Source organism: Puntigrus tetrazona, chromosome 9, assembly GCF_018831695.1.
Source record: "Puntigrus tetrazona isolate hp1 chromosome 9, ASM1883169v1, whole genome shotgun sequence".
NCBI classification, from domain to species: Eukaryota; Metazoa; Chordata; class Actinopteri; order Cypriniformes; family Cyprinidae; genus Puntigrus; species Puntigrus tetrazona.
In genome coordinates this window covers 16,586,165-16,603,682 of record NC_056707.1, presented here as the reverse complement: position 1 = coordinate 16,603,682, position 17,518 = coordinate 16,586,165, and the positions used below count along the sequence as shown (strand labels likewise).

General features: G+C 37.5%; 1 long non-coding RNA gene across 1 annotated transcript; it reads right to left on the bottom strand.

Annotated features, from left to right (window-relative positions):
• Positions 1-3,810: 3,810 nt before the first annotated feature.
• LOC122351189 lies at positions 3,811-17,042 on the bottom strand. The gene is made up of 3 exons (XR_006251711.1): positions 16,782-17,042; positions 7,887-8,108; positions 3,811-4,215 (listed from the first exon to the last, which is right to left on the bottom strand). It is a non-coding gene; the product is annotated as an uncharacterized LOC122351189 (long non-coding RNA).
• Between the last annotated feature and the right edge of the window lie 476 nt (positions 17,043-17,518).

Sequence of the window (17,518 nt, the reverse complement as noted above, 5' to 3'; positions counted from 1 at the left end):
CCCTCAGACGAGGGACAAAACCATTTCACAGCGATTAAAATGTCTGACAACTGTTATATTTTAATTGAAATACAAAATATGATAAAAGCTTGTTTTTGCTTAAGCGTACGTTTTACATTGAATTCTTACTATTAACAAACAATTACCTACAAATTTGTGTCAATAAACTATTAATTTGCTAGTTATAGTTCAGGTATTGAGTATAGGATTACGGATGTAGAATATGGTCATCCAGAATATGTGCTTTATAAGTACTAATAAACAGCTAATACGTCAATAATAAGCATCAATCTTTACATTTTCAGAATCAAACACATGACGCTGCATTGCTAACACCTGTTGCACGGAAGTCCCGTATCTGCTAACGAAATCACAGATCATAAATGGGCGCCACTTTCTTTTCAGACAAGAACATTTTGGTTATTTGTGAGCTAAAACTCTGACGTTGCAGTTACCCAAATGGAGTTTTTTTTCGCACTAACATTTCCAGAGGGGAAAGTGTCCAGGGTGAAAGTATTCCAGTAATGTAAACCTCTGAATGGCGTATAATGGAAGTAAATCGCTCCTTTGATATCTTGTGGGGCAAGAGCTGTGTGATGACATCAGCAGGGGTCCTCCAGGGCCATGGTTGGGCTCGCGTGGAATGCTAATTGATGCACTGTCAGGACTTCCCTTGGGTAACTAAGAGGACTGATAGAGGCAGATTAACCGCAGAGAAACTTCCACGCATTTATCTGACCATCGAGACGCCTCTACATGGCTTCTTTTAAATGGGTCAAAGGTGAAGGGTGCAGTGCGGGGTGAGAGGGCTGACGTCATTTGTTCAGAATATCTGCACGGTGAGCTTTGCTGTCGTCAACACTGCATGCAGTTTTCCACCTCGTTTTATTTTCTCTCACCATAAATCAGATACGAATGAAGTCACGGTCGCACAAAACACACACACACACACCCGCACACACACACTGCAGTGCAGTTGGTTTGAATGTGGTGTAATACCCAGATAACCTGCAAAGGTCGTATAGCGACATTAATCTCAGTCAGCCCTGACCTTTTCACACCCCACACAAGAGTAGATCTATTCAAATATATTATAGATATTCTTTCTACCTCCCACAGTCTTTGTAGCGCGTTATAATATTGGACTGTAATGCAATACAATATGGAAACGCTGCATATAAAACACTAGGCAAAGCAGGGGATCCCGAGCATGCACTTTATATGTCTTTTATATGGGGATATTAGTTTGCGCGCTTGGATGTGTCTTTGCATAAGGCATTAAAAGGCACTGCGGAAATTTTCTTTGGCGCACAAATGCATTTGACAATAAAACCCCACATTAAAAGAGTGCTCGCAGGAGCATTGTATTTTCTCTTAATACCTGAGTGACTCATAGAGAATCTCTTAATATCAGCGCAGCTTACGTGGCCCTCAGTGCCAAGGGCAGATTAGAAACTGACGAAAGTTTCTGCATTTCACTTAGCTGCATAGACTCTATTCCATCTGCTCGCTTGGGTACCATGGAGACAAGGCCCTGTCTCGACTGTGAAGATTTCTGGACGGAGAGCTCTTGGTGCGAAAACTGCCTCTCTCCAAATGCTCTGAAAGATGAGCCAATAATTATATAGGCAAATAAATCCTTTTTATTAAAAATTGTGTTAATAGTCCCAAAGGTTGTTGTTTAAAAGCAAACAAGTTCCCTTAAGACACCACTAAATGGTTTAAGAAAAACGGTTTGTTTTATTCATAATGCGCATTACATAAATGTAACCAGAAATAAAGGTTCCATTGCATTAAGTCACATATTATATACTTAACATTTTTTCATTTGTTACAGCACTTTATACTTAATTTAATACTGATTTTTTACTTGCAGTGTTAAAAATGTATTATATGTATATTAATGTATTTTTATTTATTGATATTAGTAGTAGTAGTGTCAGTATTAGTAGTCTTTATTTATTTTTTCTAAGTGGTATTGGTATTAATCACACTTCATTTTAAGGTCAAATTCATGCCATTAACAAAACATTAACTGCAACTTAGGGATGTAAAATAAGGGCATGTAGAATATGTGCTTTATAAGTACTAATAAACAGCCAATATGCTAATATGATAATAAGCAATTCGTTTAGAGTGAAAATTGGTCCCTATACTAGTATTACAGTTGGTATTTTCTTCCAGTTTTTAATAAGATCCATAAAATAAGAAAAATGTATTATATGTAGAGCATTAACCTTGACTAATTAGGATTAGGATAGGATTTTTATTGTTAGTTCATGACATGTAATGCATTAAAGGAAAAAGAAATTAAAAAAAAAAATAAAGAGGGTGTAACTATAAGAGGGTGTGTAATTGGACAAAACTGCATAGCTGTAAAGTCCATTTAATCAAGCTTCTGTCATCTGAATCAGATCTTTTGCTGTGAATGATAAAAGAGTCTCATGGGAGCCGGAAGCTGCCTATCCAGTACCAAATCTCTGTACAGATTGATGTCTTGCATTCGAACCCTGATATGACTCATAGCTGCGCCTAACGCATGTGCTATGGGTTTGGTGTGACCGTTTGGCATCTCTGGCGGCCCCCTGTGTGGGTGGGAATGCATTCTGTCTGCATTACTCAGTACTAAGTACCTGCGAAGATTTAACAACACGATACACTCCATCAACATGCTGCAAGTCTTGTCCTGCTGTAGAGGTTTATACGTTTATCCTGTAGGTAACGCTGGCTACCTCTTGCAGTGTACAATACACACATGTGCCGGTCTCATGACCATGGCAGACTGGGTGGGAAGACGGTGGAGGGTGGGAATGTGTTAAGTATATACATAGAGACCACACCGAGTGGAAGTCACGTATCAGGGTCATAACAGTGTCTGTGTGACATGACGTTGTGGAACAGGAGCCACCTCAACTAACAGATAAAAGGAACATTTTGACGGTTGCTTCCAAGGTTAACTATTACAAAAACAAAAACTAACAGTAATCTTTAACAGACATGAAAAAAAATATATATATATAATTTTGAAATGTAAATGTGCATTACAAAATTAATAAAGACTTATTACAATTACAGAGAAAATGACATTTAAATAATCTCTTTAACTGGGCTACTAGAAGTGAGTTAATCTGATTGAATCAATTGGTCTTGTGGACCCCCAACCACAGCATATTTGTATGTCTCCCTCGTTTAACACACCTGATTCAACTCTTCAGCTCATTAGCAGAATCTGCAAGACCTGAACTGGTTGTGGCCTATGACAATCAAAATATGCCATTGCTGGGGGTCCCTAGGACAGGTTTGAGAACCACTGATCTAAATAACCAACACAATTAACTGAGATTCAAAAACAGCATAAAAAATGTAATATTTTATAACATGTATACACTAATAAATTACTTACAAATCATTAGCAAAATATTGGTTAGTTAATACATTAACAGACTATTATATAGTGAGTTATATATTCATTAGCACTGTAATTGGCACAATTTGTATTGTTTAATTAAAAGGTAAGGTATTGATGCATCAGCTGCAGTTTATAAACTAGGAATTAAACGTTTAGTTTGTTAATGATTTGTAAGTACTTTATTAGGGTATAGTTATTATAAAGGGATAACAATTAGTCAAATATTCTTCACTATTTATGTTTTATATGTTTGTTTATTTGGTTGAGTTGGATATTAGTTAATACATTACGATCATTAACAAAAGCATTTATTTATTTATTGTAAATGTATGCACTACAGTAAAACATTTTTTAATGTAATTTATTTATGTGGGAGCTGACTTGGATATCAAAAGTATTTTATATATTTATTACTATTATTATGTTGATGACTTTATGATTATTAATATTTTTTGCGGAAACTATGAAGCTGTGACGGAATTTTATTAAGGATAATCAACAACAACAGACAGAATAATCAGGCAGTGAGTCAAAACTGGGAAGGCAGTCCAATCTGTCGACATACAAAGGGAAAATCCAGAAGACAAAAGTAACAAGGCAAGCAATGGGTCCAAACACAAACATCAGTCCAAACAGGTTACCAGAATCAAGGGGAGAATCCAAACAATCAGTGGTCAGAGAAACAGGCAGAATCATACACAGCAGTCAGACAGGATCGGGTGTGTCTCACATGTCCTGAAAAGTGAAGCTGCTGGCTCTGTGATCGCCCCCTGGTGGCTGGCTGCAGTACAGGTCATGGACCCTGCCTACATGGAGTGAACGAATGGGACGTGAGTAAAAAAATAATAGTCACTTATGGTAGTTGCTGTCACGCTGATATATGTTTAATTGTTAATTTTTGTGATAAGTTTGATAAGCTAACAATTTCATGCTATAAAAATGCGGCATGTCGTTGTGGTTGATTGTGTCTGCAAGAGTTTGGGCGGGAGTTTGATGCCACGACTCCACCTCCTGACAATACTGCGCAGACTCAGGCTCCAAACTAATCTCTACTGCACAGACTGTGCTTCCAAATTTACTCAAGATGTCAGTGGCCATACTGAGATGACCTCTATTGGCTTCAATTTCTTATATGGAAGGAAGTGGCGATGCGTCATCCATCTTTGGATGACTATGGGCAGGATAAACAGGAAAATAACGCATGGTAAGGCAAGTAAACTGGCAATACTTTGCAAAGAGTATGTGAATGGGCTCTGACTTTTTTTGGTATACAAACAGGAAATTAATGTAGAGGAAACTGAGGGAGTAGAGCAGAGTCAGCACTTGGGCGAGGGCTCCCTCTGCTGGTGTGGTGTTATAGAACCCCCTCCTCTAGAAGCGACTCCTGGAGCTTGACGTGGACCATTGTCATGGCGCTGGATGGTCCATCTGGCTCAATGAAACTCTTCGGGATGGATCCAAGATGTCCCAGACGGCTACCCCTGACCTCTCCTCAGGCCCATAGCCCTTCCAGTCCAACATACGCTGGACTGAGCTTCCTGCTGCCGCAACTTGATGTCCCTTGTTGAGAGTCAGACCCATTGTCCTGGTTGGTAGGGAGGGTGTGGCCGACATAGTCTTTTGAACTCCTGTGCACACTCTCACTACATCAAATCCAACTGTCCACTACAGGGACAGAAAAAGGCTAACCGGATCACAGAAACATGGGGGCTTGGAACCCCAGGACACACTGGAAGAGGGTCAGGCCTGTAAAAGTGTGAGTTCTGGGCATACTTTGCCCATTGCTGAAACACAGACCACCTGTGTTATTCTCTGCTGCAATATGTTTGTAGGTAGCTGCCAATCTGCTGATTGAGCTGTTCAACCTGGCTTGGGGACGATATTCTGACATGAGACTAATGTTAATGTCAAGCTGTTTGCAGAACGCTCTGAATTGTGAATTGTGATCCTCGATCAGTGACAATATCCTCCGGTAGGCTGTATACCCTGAATACATGTTCAAACAAGGCTTGGGCATTTTCCATGACAAAAGGTAATCTTTCACTGGGATCAGGTGACAGGACTTTAAAAATCAGTTGATGATGTCCCAAATTGTGGTGAATCAGTTAGACTGGGCACAGACTTGACAGGACTTGACATAAGTTGTTACCTCACTAGACATGGCTGTCCACCAGAATGAGTTTTGTAGCAGACAGAGAGTGTGAGAGATACCAGGGTGTCCTGCACTGAGAGAAGTATGGACTCATTGCATGATACAAGGTCGTAGACATACTGGTACATACTGTTTATTAGGTGGGCATTGAGCAGGGGGTGGATCGTTTTGTTGTTTTCTCCATGATATCCCAAGAAACTGGAGCAAGGATGACAGTTTGTGTGAGAATTGAATCGTAGGTGTTATGTTCAGTGGGGAGATCGTTACAATTCTTGCTGCCTGGTCGGTAAGTTTGACGTGGGTTTACCCGTTTAGCACTATTAAAGTACTCCAAGTTCTTGTGATCAGTAATGATTGAATAGATGGATTGCTCCCTCTAACCAGTGTCACCACTCCTCAATGGCTGCTTTCAGGGTTCCTTATTTTCCACATCTTAATTGCGTTCAGCAGCAGTTAATTTCCTGGGGAAGAAGGTACAGGGGTATCATTTTCCAGGTTGGCCATGTCTTTGAAAGAAAATGGCGTCTACTTCCACGATGAAAGGTAAGTTGGGGTCAGGATGTTGCAGAATTGGGGCATATGTGAATCTTTCTTTCAGGGCAAGGAAAGCTTTGTGGGTCTCTTCATTCCATCCTAATTGGGGTGGTTTACCTTTCAAAAGGGGGGTTAATGAAGATGCGACGGTGTTGTAGTTATAGATGAAACATCTGTAGAAGTTTGCATATCCCAGAAATCTCAGCAATTCCTTGATAGAAGTAGGTTGGGGCCATTCAGGGATTGCTTGCACTTTCATCTCGTCCATCTTGAGGCTCTCTGTTTGGTGCATGATTCCAGTGGCAATGGGTACATGGCCGAGTGGGTATTTGATACTTGGTGATGATGTGTTGGCTAATGAGATTCAAAGCGACTACAGTGTCAATCATCGCTGTCAATTCAAGATGCAGTGGACCAGTTCTTAACAAAATGGGTATGGTGAGAGATTTGTTGCGGAGTAAGCCTGAGACTTGTAGGAGACATCCAGATACTGCTATGGCATAATTTACCACAGTAAAAGCATAGCTGATGTTGTCTCCTTATCAGAGAGTCGGGAGGTATTTAACTGCATGGCTTCATCAGAAGCATGATTCTCAAGGGTCACAGGGTTTTGCCGTTGTCTTGATTTCTTCAGTTGGTCTTGCATTGAAGGGCTTGTCTCATGATGTTGTCGATCTTAATAGCCAATGCAACCAATTAAGAAAATGATAAATCTTTACAAGCCAACTCCATCTGTAATTTGGTGGTGAAACTAAGATGAAACATGGCTTTCAGGGCAACATCATTCCACCCACTTTGTGCAGCAAGCGTCCTAAACTCAACAGCATAATCAGAGCACCAAATCGATTGCTCTGTCCTTCATTAAAAACACTCATTTCCTCTCCTTAGTTTCAAATTTTTTCCCTTAAAAAGTTTGACTTGACAAATGAAGCCTTAACAATGCTCAGCTGTGCCATCAAACTTAACAGAAAGAGAAAAGTTTTCCGTCTTCAGTGTGGGTGGTGGTAGAGCTTGGATATAGTGCGTCAGGTGTTTGTTGACTGATTGCAGTTTAGTAAGCTGTTCTTGGTAGTTGTTAAACATCTTGTTCTAATACGTGAGACTGGCTTATAGATTGGACACTTCCACTGGATTCATGGGAGGCAAAGTCTTCTGTGACAATGACGCTAAGGCAGAGTGTGAATCCATATGTGGAAGTTTATTAAAGGCAATAAACAAGAGCAGGTCAGAATAATCAGGCAATGAGCCAAAACCGGTTAGGCAGTTTAATCTGCCAACATACAAAGGCAAAAGTAACAATCCAGAAGGAAAAGTAACAATGCAAGCGATGGGTCCAAACACAAACATCAGTCCAAACAGGTTACCAGAATTAAGGGGAGAATCCAAACAATCGGTGGTCAGAGAAACAGGCAGAATCATACACAGTAGTCAGGCATGATAAACAAGAGAATAACACTTGATAAGGCAGGTAAACTGGCAATACTTTGCAAAGAGTATGTGAATGGGCTCTGGCTATATAAACAGGAAGTGAGTATAGAGGAAGCAGAGGGAGTGGAGCAGAGTCAGTACTAATTAATTGTAACAGTACTAATTCCTTAATTAATTACATTTTTAAAAGAAACCATTTATTTGAAATAGAAATGTTTTGTAACATTTCTAAATATCCATACTCTCACACAATCAGTACTAATTAAAACATTAATTAAAAATAGAAAAACCAAATGTATGTCATGTCATACTAGCTATTGATTTATCAATTACATTAGATGAAAAATGAACAATATATCCCACCTGTAAAGTCAGAATCATAGGATTTTAATTAGAGCAAATCTGCAGCTTGATTCTTCAATGAGCATCCTGGTTCTTTCCACATGTAGACCAGCAGCCAAGTAAGAGGATCCCCCTAAGCCCAGATGCATGTGGTGGATATGCTTCACTTCCTCTTTCCCTCCCTTCCTTCCTTCTCTCTCTGTCATGATCCAAGGTGTGCACATTCCACACTGTATCCTGCCACTGGAACGAGAGGAGGTTAAACAGACAAACACAAATCACAAGAGACATGATCATTGCATGCATTAAAATACTTGGACTGCAGACAGAGATGGGCATCCTCTTTGTTGGTATGGTCGACTCCAATATGTTCATGCATTAATTTTACATCCAATAGTGGAAGAGCAGCCCATGCATGATGATGACACCAATCATCTTTCTAGAGAAGGTTTTTTTAAACGGATTACTAAAAATACAAATGTTTCCACAAGCAGTGATCCCCGACCCGGCAGGTTAGGGGTGATGGAAGTGAATATGTGTACAGACATGACTAGTTGATAGACATCTGAGAAGAGGTCAACAGTCAAGGGTTAATTGTCTTTTAATATAGCAGCATGTCCTCATGTCTCTTTCTACTTCTGAACTGTGTCATCACTGCCTTGCTATGCTGAGGCTAAACATGATGTATCAGTTGATTGTGAATTAAACTCCATAAAAACCATACAGTTTTGTATGGTTAACCGACTTAACCTTTTGCATGTATTATTTTTAAATTATTACTTTATGTTTAGAAAAATAAAATAGAATGCTTTTATGCAATTTTCTACGGACTACCAGTACCTGCATGCAATAGCCAAATTCCATTTGTACAAAAAAATGGGATTTGCAACATTTACATAGTGTGAATTTTTTTTAATTTTGGACAACTCAAAAATAATGCATATTTCATAGAAATATCAGATATGTCATACAATTAAAAAAAATTACAATCTTTCCATATTGTCACCAAAATGCAATCGCTACAAAACAGCTATACATTATTTAATTAAAATCATGCTTATAGAAGGACACTGCAATATTTTACAAAATGTCTGTTTACAAGAAAGAAAGATAAAAAGGTGATGTCAGCCATTTAACCAATAAAAGGAAGTTGAGAGTTCCTTATTAAAGGGTTAGTTCATTCAAAATGTAAAATTCTCATTTCCTCACCCTCAAAAGTAGTTTTTCTGTATAACATTAAATGGTGAATTTGTATAATCCTTTAATTACACATTTTCTATTCACACATGTTGTTTCTATCAACAGTTCATCAACAGTTCATAACCATGTTTGTCAAGCTCTAAAAACTAAGACAAAAGTCACATGACCACTTGTATTTTTTTATATTTTCATTTAAAAACAATTTGCCTTGCTTTTCAAAACAAATATGGCACCACGCAGGCATCAGGTTTGAAGACTAATAATAATGTCATTGTAAAGTCAGATTTGACTAACGAGTCATCATGAATGTTTTGCCTTTGACATCATGTTACATTTGACCCTGATGTAGCAGGACACAAACTATGTCATTGCGATGCTCTTTCATCAGATCCACTGCTCTTAAAGGAACAGTGCAACCAAATCTACATTTACTTGTTCCAACACATAATGCTTTTAATTTTTAATAGTGTACAATAAAAACAATTTATATTGGTTTGGGCAATATTAGTCTAAATACAATAAAAAAAATAAAAAAAAAATTTGTTCTTTTTCTTTTGGAACTATTTCTTTACATTTCTGTTGTATTTGTGCCACGGTTCCACAGCAGCAGACTAATAGTAACACTTTAAAATAAGCTAGCGTCTGGATGTAAACTGTGCACTGCTGTTACTTATTACTGTATCTGACCACATGACCCTGGTACGATCCCTTATGCCCTAGAGAGTGGGACAGTAGCTTACAAAGTCTGGCGAGGCAGCACAACTCAGCAGTCTGACCCCAGCCAGTGGCATGTGACACGGGTTAGATTTTCATTCATACCCTGAGCCCTGTAGAAAGGAAGCTGTTGTGCAATATGAGGAGGAAGGGAGAGAAGCCATCATTGATGGATGAAAAAGAGGAAGAAGGCATGACAGAAATGAACACCACATGACAGGAGGCCACCATGCAGGGATTACAAGTTGTCTCTCTCTCTCTCTCTCTCTCTCTCTCTCTCTCTCTCTCTCTGAAAATCTTTTTACCATCTATAGAATTCATCTGGTAAGTCTTTCCTTGTTGGTGCACTTACTTATCTAATTAAATTAAAAAGCAGCTGATGGCAAATTTAACAAAGGTCACAAAAAAAATTAGATGGTTAATCAAAAAATAATATTCTGTCATTGAGTTCCAAACCTGTATGATTTGATATGACCTGTATAAAGTGATATTCAACTATACATGTACTTTATGATTAGAGTTTGGATTATGCTTACTTGCGTGAAATTATGTATAATGTATTGTTACCATGATAGTCAGTACATGTGTAACAAGGGCACCACAAAATAAAGTGTAAACCAAAATAAATGTAATGTAATCTGTCATAGTTACTCTGTAATTATATTAGTTACTTGCAAAAAGGTTAATGATTTCAAAAGGGGTTTACATCTGAATTTTCACACAGGTACCTATTAGATTGATTTTTTTCCCTAATTGCATTAATTGCTCTAAAATAGGAGAACAGGGCCGTTGTAAGGGTGGGGGGTTAGGACAACGCAAAGGGCTTGGCAATGGAGAGGAAATGCAATTTCTACCAAGGGGGATCCCCCAAACAGTGATTTACAGAGAGGAACATAGAACGTAATCTGTACGGAGGGGGAAACCCACCCCCCACTCCAAGAGCGCAATGATGTTTTCTACCTAAAAAATAAAGGGTACATAACACACACGGTTTTACCCAATCTCATGTTAATCTTGAGTACCTATCAAGTAGAACTGCAACATTCATATCTCAAAAATGTCTTAAGTTTTATATATATAATGAAGATACAGCTTTTTGATTCTATCCGAAAAAAGCCAAGCTCCTTTATAAGCATGTTGTATTTTCATTTACAAATGAAAATACGCTAATAAAGCATTCCCCAACAAAACACTAGGCATTAGGCTATATTAATAATCATTAATCCGCATAAATAAAATGGAATATATGTTAAATTCAAATTAAACTGCATTTTCAATTGGCTATATCAAATTGCATTGAACTGGGCCCTCTTTATAAAATGTTCGCCAGCAAACACACTGCATTCACTATTCAAGTAAGGCTGGGTTCTTTAGGAAGCTATGCTATGTTATGTTTCACTTACAACCAAAAACACACTTCTTTAGAGTCATTCTTCTCGAGCGAGCCCCGTGCAGTGCAGTGTAATGAAGCACTTCGATGAGCTGCTCTCTCTCTGGTCTTTGCTTAAAACAGGCACGTGCTTCTGGAAGAAATGCCCATATAAGCATTTCCATCTTTGTCTACGTCACGCAGACCAACAACTGTAAAAAAACCTCTCCAAAGCTTGAACACAGAAGTGAAATTTTTGTTACAGAAATACTCTGACATACATCCAAAAACTTTGTCCATGCTTAGCATGAGGATCCAACTCTTTAATAGTGTAAACAACTCTAAATGCATGAAAAAGCATGGTACCCCACCTTTAAAACTTTCATTAGAAATTTTAAAAAGTAATCACACAGTTACATTACATAGTTACACAACTTAATCAGTTTCAAAGGGTAATCTGTAAAAACTATTACTATTTCCAAAGTAACCTTCCGACACTGTTTCACAGTCAGGAGGATTCAGAACTTCATAAAAGCAAGGACATTATCTTTTTAGATTAGAGAACACATATTCGCTATTACATTGATATAGGCATGTATTGCAGAAATGAAATATCCATGGACTGTTGCAAAAAGTTAATGCTCTATCATGTTGGAAATATGCCCTACACCAAATCAAACCCTAAACCTACTCGATAGTGTTAACGTATGCAAAACTGATATAAAAATGCATTTGTTGGTGCAACCATGCCATTTCAACTTCCTTTAACACAGGTCTGAACCTGACCATAGTTACAAAGGATTCAAACCAGAGCTCCTTGCCTCTCAAGTCCATCTCTGTACTCCGTGAACTACCGAACAACCCTACCGTCTATGAAGCTGAATATGTGTGATGCTAACATTCAGAAGCATCAGCTTTCTTTTAGAAAACTGCAGTGATATATGTACATGTTGGTACGTATTTCATGTCTCGCTAAAAAGTACACCAAGGTACATTTATGCCACAAGACCAAGTAGCCTAATATGCTGCTTACTGACTGTAAGTAAGGTAGTCGTTGTTGTAGTTAGATATTGGGTAAGATTACAGAATGGAATCCATAAGGCATTAATATGTGCTGTATAAGTAGTAATAAACAGCCAATATGCTACTAATAAGCAACTAGTTAATAGGGAATAGTGTTCTTTAATCTAAAGTTTTACAAAATTAACATTTTTGGATGAACTATCCCTTTAATGGCTGCTCCAGTGACAGCTCTACAAAAGCTGAATCTGTGATTTCAAGCTCCTCACTCTCCTTTATTTGAAGATCCTCCACAACTCGGCACACAGCAAGATTTTGAGTGTGTCCTTTTGTTTCGAGTAGCTTAAGAGTAAGACTGTTGCCTAGCGACTACCCTGCATTACAGCATTACAACACATACTTCAGGGTAAGTGTGTGCGTGTTTTTGGTGTGTGTGAATCAGCTGAGAGCCTGTTTTCCAGTGCAAAGGATATCCTAAGGGTTAATCTCTAGAGAAAACATCTTCCCCCTCTACACATTTATGGATGCCAGGTTGTGGGACACTAAAACACATCCCAAAGGGAAACACTATTCGATTGCAAAAATGATCTGAGGTTTTGGTCATGTAAGATGAAGCACACTGAATGACATTCACACCCTGTAGCAGGTGCCGTCGGGATCAAGCATTGGCAGTAAACTCTGGTCATTAATATTTGATGCATATTCTGTATATTTACTAAATGGAATATGACCTTTCTTCAAAGAAAAAATATATCTATCAAACACAATCATTAGGTCAGGGGTCAGATTGTATTGTTCTTATGCTCACTAAAGTTTTATTTATTAATTAATAATAATGTGAATTAATGTCCTTGTGTCTTTTGTTACATTTTTAAAATATAATTTACTATTAATACTTTAGACTTCACATTATACTTAAGAAATTATTTTAATAAGTTGATTTGCTGCTGAAGAAAAATGTCTTTCAATGTTGAAAACAGTTGTCCTGATTAATATTTTTTGTGGAAACCATGATACATGATACATGTTTTCAGGATTCTATGATGAAATGCAAAGTTCAGAAAAATCATAGAAATGTTTGTACCAAAAAATGTTATGCATCCTTCTTGTAAAAAATTTTAATTTCTATAAAATAAAATCTTACTGACCTCAAATTTGGCAGAATGGAATAATGTATATATACAATATATATTCCAAGCTATTTTCTCACTTTCTCACCACTGAGATTTTTTAAAGCTTCTTGTCACAAAGTTCTGGTTTAAGTGCAAGACTTTGGGCTCTAAAGAGTTAAATGTAATGCTAAAGCATTGAAACACGAGAGCTGATGAGGAAGAGGAAAGCGAAAGAGGGCATGAGGGGAATTTCAGGGAACCAGAGTGAACAGTTGGAGAACGGTCTTTCTCCGTTTCTCTCGTCTTAACACAGACTTTTAGATGCTGAACTCCACAGAAGTGACAGCTCTGTTCCTCAGCAGCCATTAACAGTGTCGCTGGACTGACACTGGAACGGCTGCTATACGCCACCCAGCACAATGTGACCACAAAAAGGGACTGGTGTCACTTTCTTGGCGCTCAAACTACTTTGAAGACCCCATTTCCTTGGCAAAGCTGAATCAGCCTTGAAAAATGCAATGCGGCTGACTCATACTTCCTCCTGGATATGACAGCGCTTCCTCCACAAACTGATCTGTCCTCCCTCCCCTCCCCGCATTTTAAAAAACATTAAAGGGACGGAACATGGAAGAAGTGAGAAGGCAATGAGTCCACTTTGGCCTAAAATGTAATAAACCTACATGGAAATGTAAGACAGGCAAGCTCAAAATAAATGACTCAGAATGCATGTGATATATATACGGCCTTGATTTAAATCTGTTTACATATTATATTTTATTTCTCCTTTTCTCTCTCTTTTTTTAAAGAAATTCATTTTATTTAGCAAGGATGCATGATTTAGATCAATAGTAATAGCGTAGACATTTGCATTACCAAAGTTTTTTTTTTGTTCTATTTCCTTTGAGCTTTCTTTTCATCAATTAATGCTGGAAAATGTATCACAGTTTCCACAAAATATTAAGCAATTTCTTGAGATTCCTGAAGGATCTGAAGATTGGAGTAATAGCTGCTAAAAAAATAGATTTGCCATTAGAAGAACAAATTATACCAAAATACACACGCACATCTGTATATTGTGTATTTTAGTATAATCTGTTTCTTTAATTTAATACATTTTTTGCAATAATATTTTGCAATGTTACTGTTTTTACTGTATTTGTAGTCACATAAATTTGTGAGCACAAGACATTTTGCTCAAATCATACGTAAATCTTACCAACTTCTAAAACAGTAGCATATGATATACACGTAAACAAGAGGAATTTATTGCTTTGATGTTGTATTTTATAGATTTTTAAAAAACTATTTCTACATTTAATTCTACACTATTAAATGTACATATTTGATATATATATATATATATATATATATATATATATATATATATATATATATATATATATATTTAAATAAATTCCAGAGACACCTGTTTCACTTCTGCAAATACAGCATCAGGCATGGCTGCTAAACTACGAATGATCATTTAGGTGATTTGAGTAATTGCTTAAATGTAATGTAACACAAAGAAGGGAAAGTTTTGCTAACAAGATGTATGTCACATGAGTCACAGTCACAGTCCCCGTACGCCTAATAAATACACACCCTGTTCAAATGGTACGTCATTTCTACAGGTGTCACTTGTTAGAAGCAGGATCTTTCCTTTCTGCTTTGTTGACACATAACAGCACAGCCATAAAAGACAACGACAATCGTCAGATGAGTGACGCTGGCATAGGGGATCAACCTCTGCTGGATTGTCCCAATGATGTCATTACCAGCTTGCTGCCTCAAACACAGACTGATTACTTAATAAATGATGTAGATAGAAAACGTCTAGTTTTCCATTGACACAAGCACAGAGGGTCACAGGTACTGGAACCATCATGAACCCCGCTAACTAAAGTCATAAAAGAATTACGTCCTTTCAGTGTGAAACTTCAAGCTTTCGTTTTTCTTGAACTCTATTCAGGGGGTATTCTAGCTAGAGTGAAAAAGATGTGACTCATAGAGGGAGCAAATGGTAGAAGGAAGAGAGCGGACAAATATGGGCTCTGCGCTCTACTTCACTGAAGACAGATCCGCCAGGGCTGGACGAAAGCGTGTGGACCGGATCGAGAGCGGTTGAGACCACACTGAAGCCCACAGGGACCCTGAAGGTGTTCTGTCAGCATGCCAACATTGCCATGCTGATTCATTCACCATGCACCGCAACCCAAACCCTCCTACAAGCCCCAGCATTTAACTCGTGGCGGCAGCCGTCACCATACAAGATCCGATTCCTTACAGCTGACACATCAACCCAGACAAACATAACAGATCTCAAAACTGTTCCTAAACATCTACTTATATTTACAGTGTAAATATGAGTCGAAATTGAACAAATATAATGCTTCTTTTTTTCCAGCAGTGGTTTAGTAAGCTGCCCTCAATTACAAAATGTTTCAAAAGGGCTTTTGCAACAGAACCATTTTGAGTTTCTTATGGAACTTTTCAATTTTAGAATTAAATTAGAATATCTTTGAGAACTATGTCCTTTAAAATAAAATTACAATGTCATCATATTATAATGCAGCTGCTGGGTAAACATGTTAACATTTTAAACATAAGATTGTACTGTGTTCTCAGTACAAAGGAGTTTCTCTAAATGTCAGGTTGGGAAAGTTGTTACACATGTTTTAGGTCTTTTTTGTATAGTTTATCATTTGCATTAATAGGCGAAATAACTGTCTGATATTTCTGTATATTTCTATTTAACATCTATCTAACAAACATATGAAACAAAAAAACAACTAACGGACTGTTTAAAGACATATTTTCTGGGCAATACCAAAGGAAATTTTCAAGAGCACTTTTTGCAACAAAGAACATGCTTTTATACACAAAATCATTTTCAAAAATGAATATACCATTAATTGTTTTCGGTGCATCGAGGAAAACTAACTGAAAACTAAACTAACTTTATTGTTTGCCTTTATTATTCTCCGAATAGCCTACGAGTGCTACCAAAGTGCTGAACAATCGATTGTACCAGAGTCAGTGTACTAAGAACACTAAGTAGCTGTCATAAATAAATCTCCATCTTTTACAGCACTTTAAGTGTGAGCTGCTTGAAAAAATTCCTTCTCGTTCAACCTAACCATCCGCGCAAACGTCCTGTCGATTTACTCATAGATGATGAATTACACATCGAAGATGATACATGTATACATTAAGATATATATATATATAGTTTATATAATTTGTTTCGGCTACGTAAAAACAGGATATTTAATGTACTAAGGTACTCTGCATCATTCTTGTTCTTATCCAAACAATTAAAATGCAATATCCCTGCGATGAATAAGTATCCAAATGTCCTCAAAACCGTTCGTTGCTAGTTGTTTGTACAGCTGTCTAAATTCAGTTGGGGTTGTAAACACCGCCATCGCGTGGTTTTTATGTCGACAAACCACAGAGTGCTCTTTAAAGTGACTGAAAGGCGAGCCCGCTGATTTGAAATACCTTTTAACTTCTTCTTCTTTTACTTCTTCAGAGCCTTTAATCTAGTAGCCTACGAGTCGTTCGTTGACATCCATTCAAACTTGTTTCAGTTCAAATGCGGAAGCGGCGTTGTGTCGATTGACAAAAGACGAGAAAAGAAGGCGCGTTCCGATTGTCATGACAACGGAAATCAAACATACAAAAATCTCGTAAGCGGTGATGTTTACTTAAAGAAATGCTAATTTCGCGCTAATATTTGTCAATTAAATTGATCTTAAACTTGAAGGTGTTTCGACTCTTAAATCTTTTTTGTTTTTTCAAACGCATTTTAAACGTTAGACATTTACATTAGTAACGAGCTAGCGGCAAATATTTACATTACAGTCTTTTGGTTTATGATAATATGTGCACTTTGACATAATAGCGGAAATATAATCTGATGCCACACATGAGTAAGATCATCAACATGAACACTAACGCAACTGGTATTTGGGGGAATTCTGTGCTTAGGGCCATAATAACGGACAAGTCCATTTCCGAAGTCAGGGATGTAGTTCATTCTGCTTTAAAGATGCATATTTACACAGTAAAACTGACCTTACCATTGCATAGTGAATTATAATTAGATATACTATAATTTGGATATTATTTTATTTTATTTTTTGACATTTTGTAGACTATTAGTGCTGATAATAGCCTACCAAGCAGCCACATAGCCTCGTATTATTAACAATAACCGTAATGAGTAGGCTACAGAA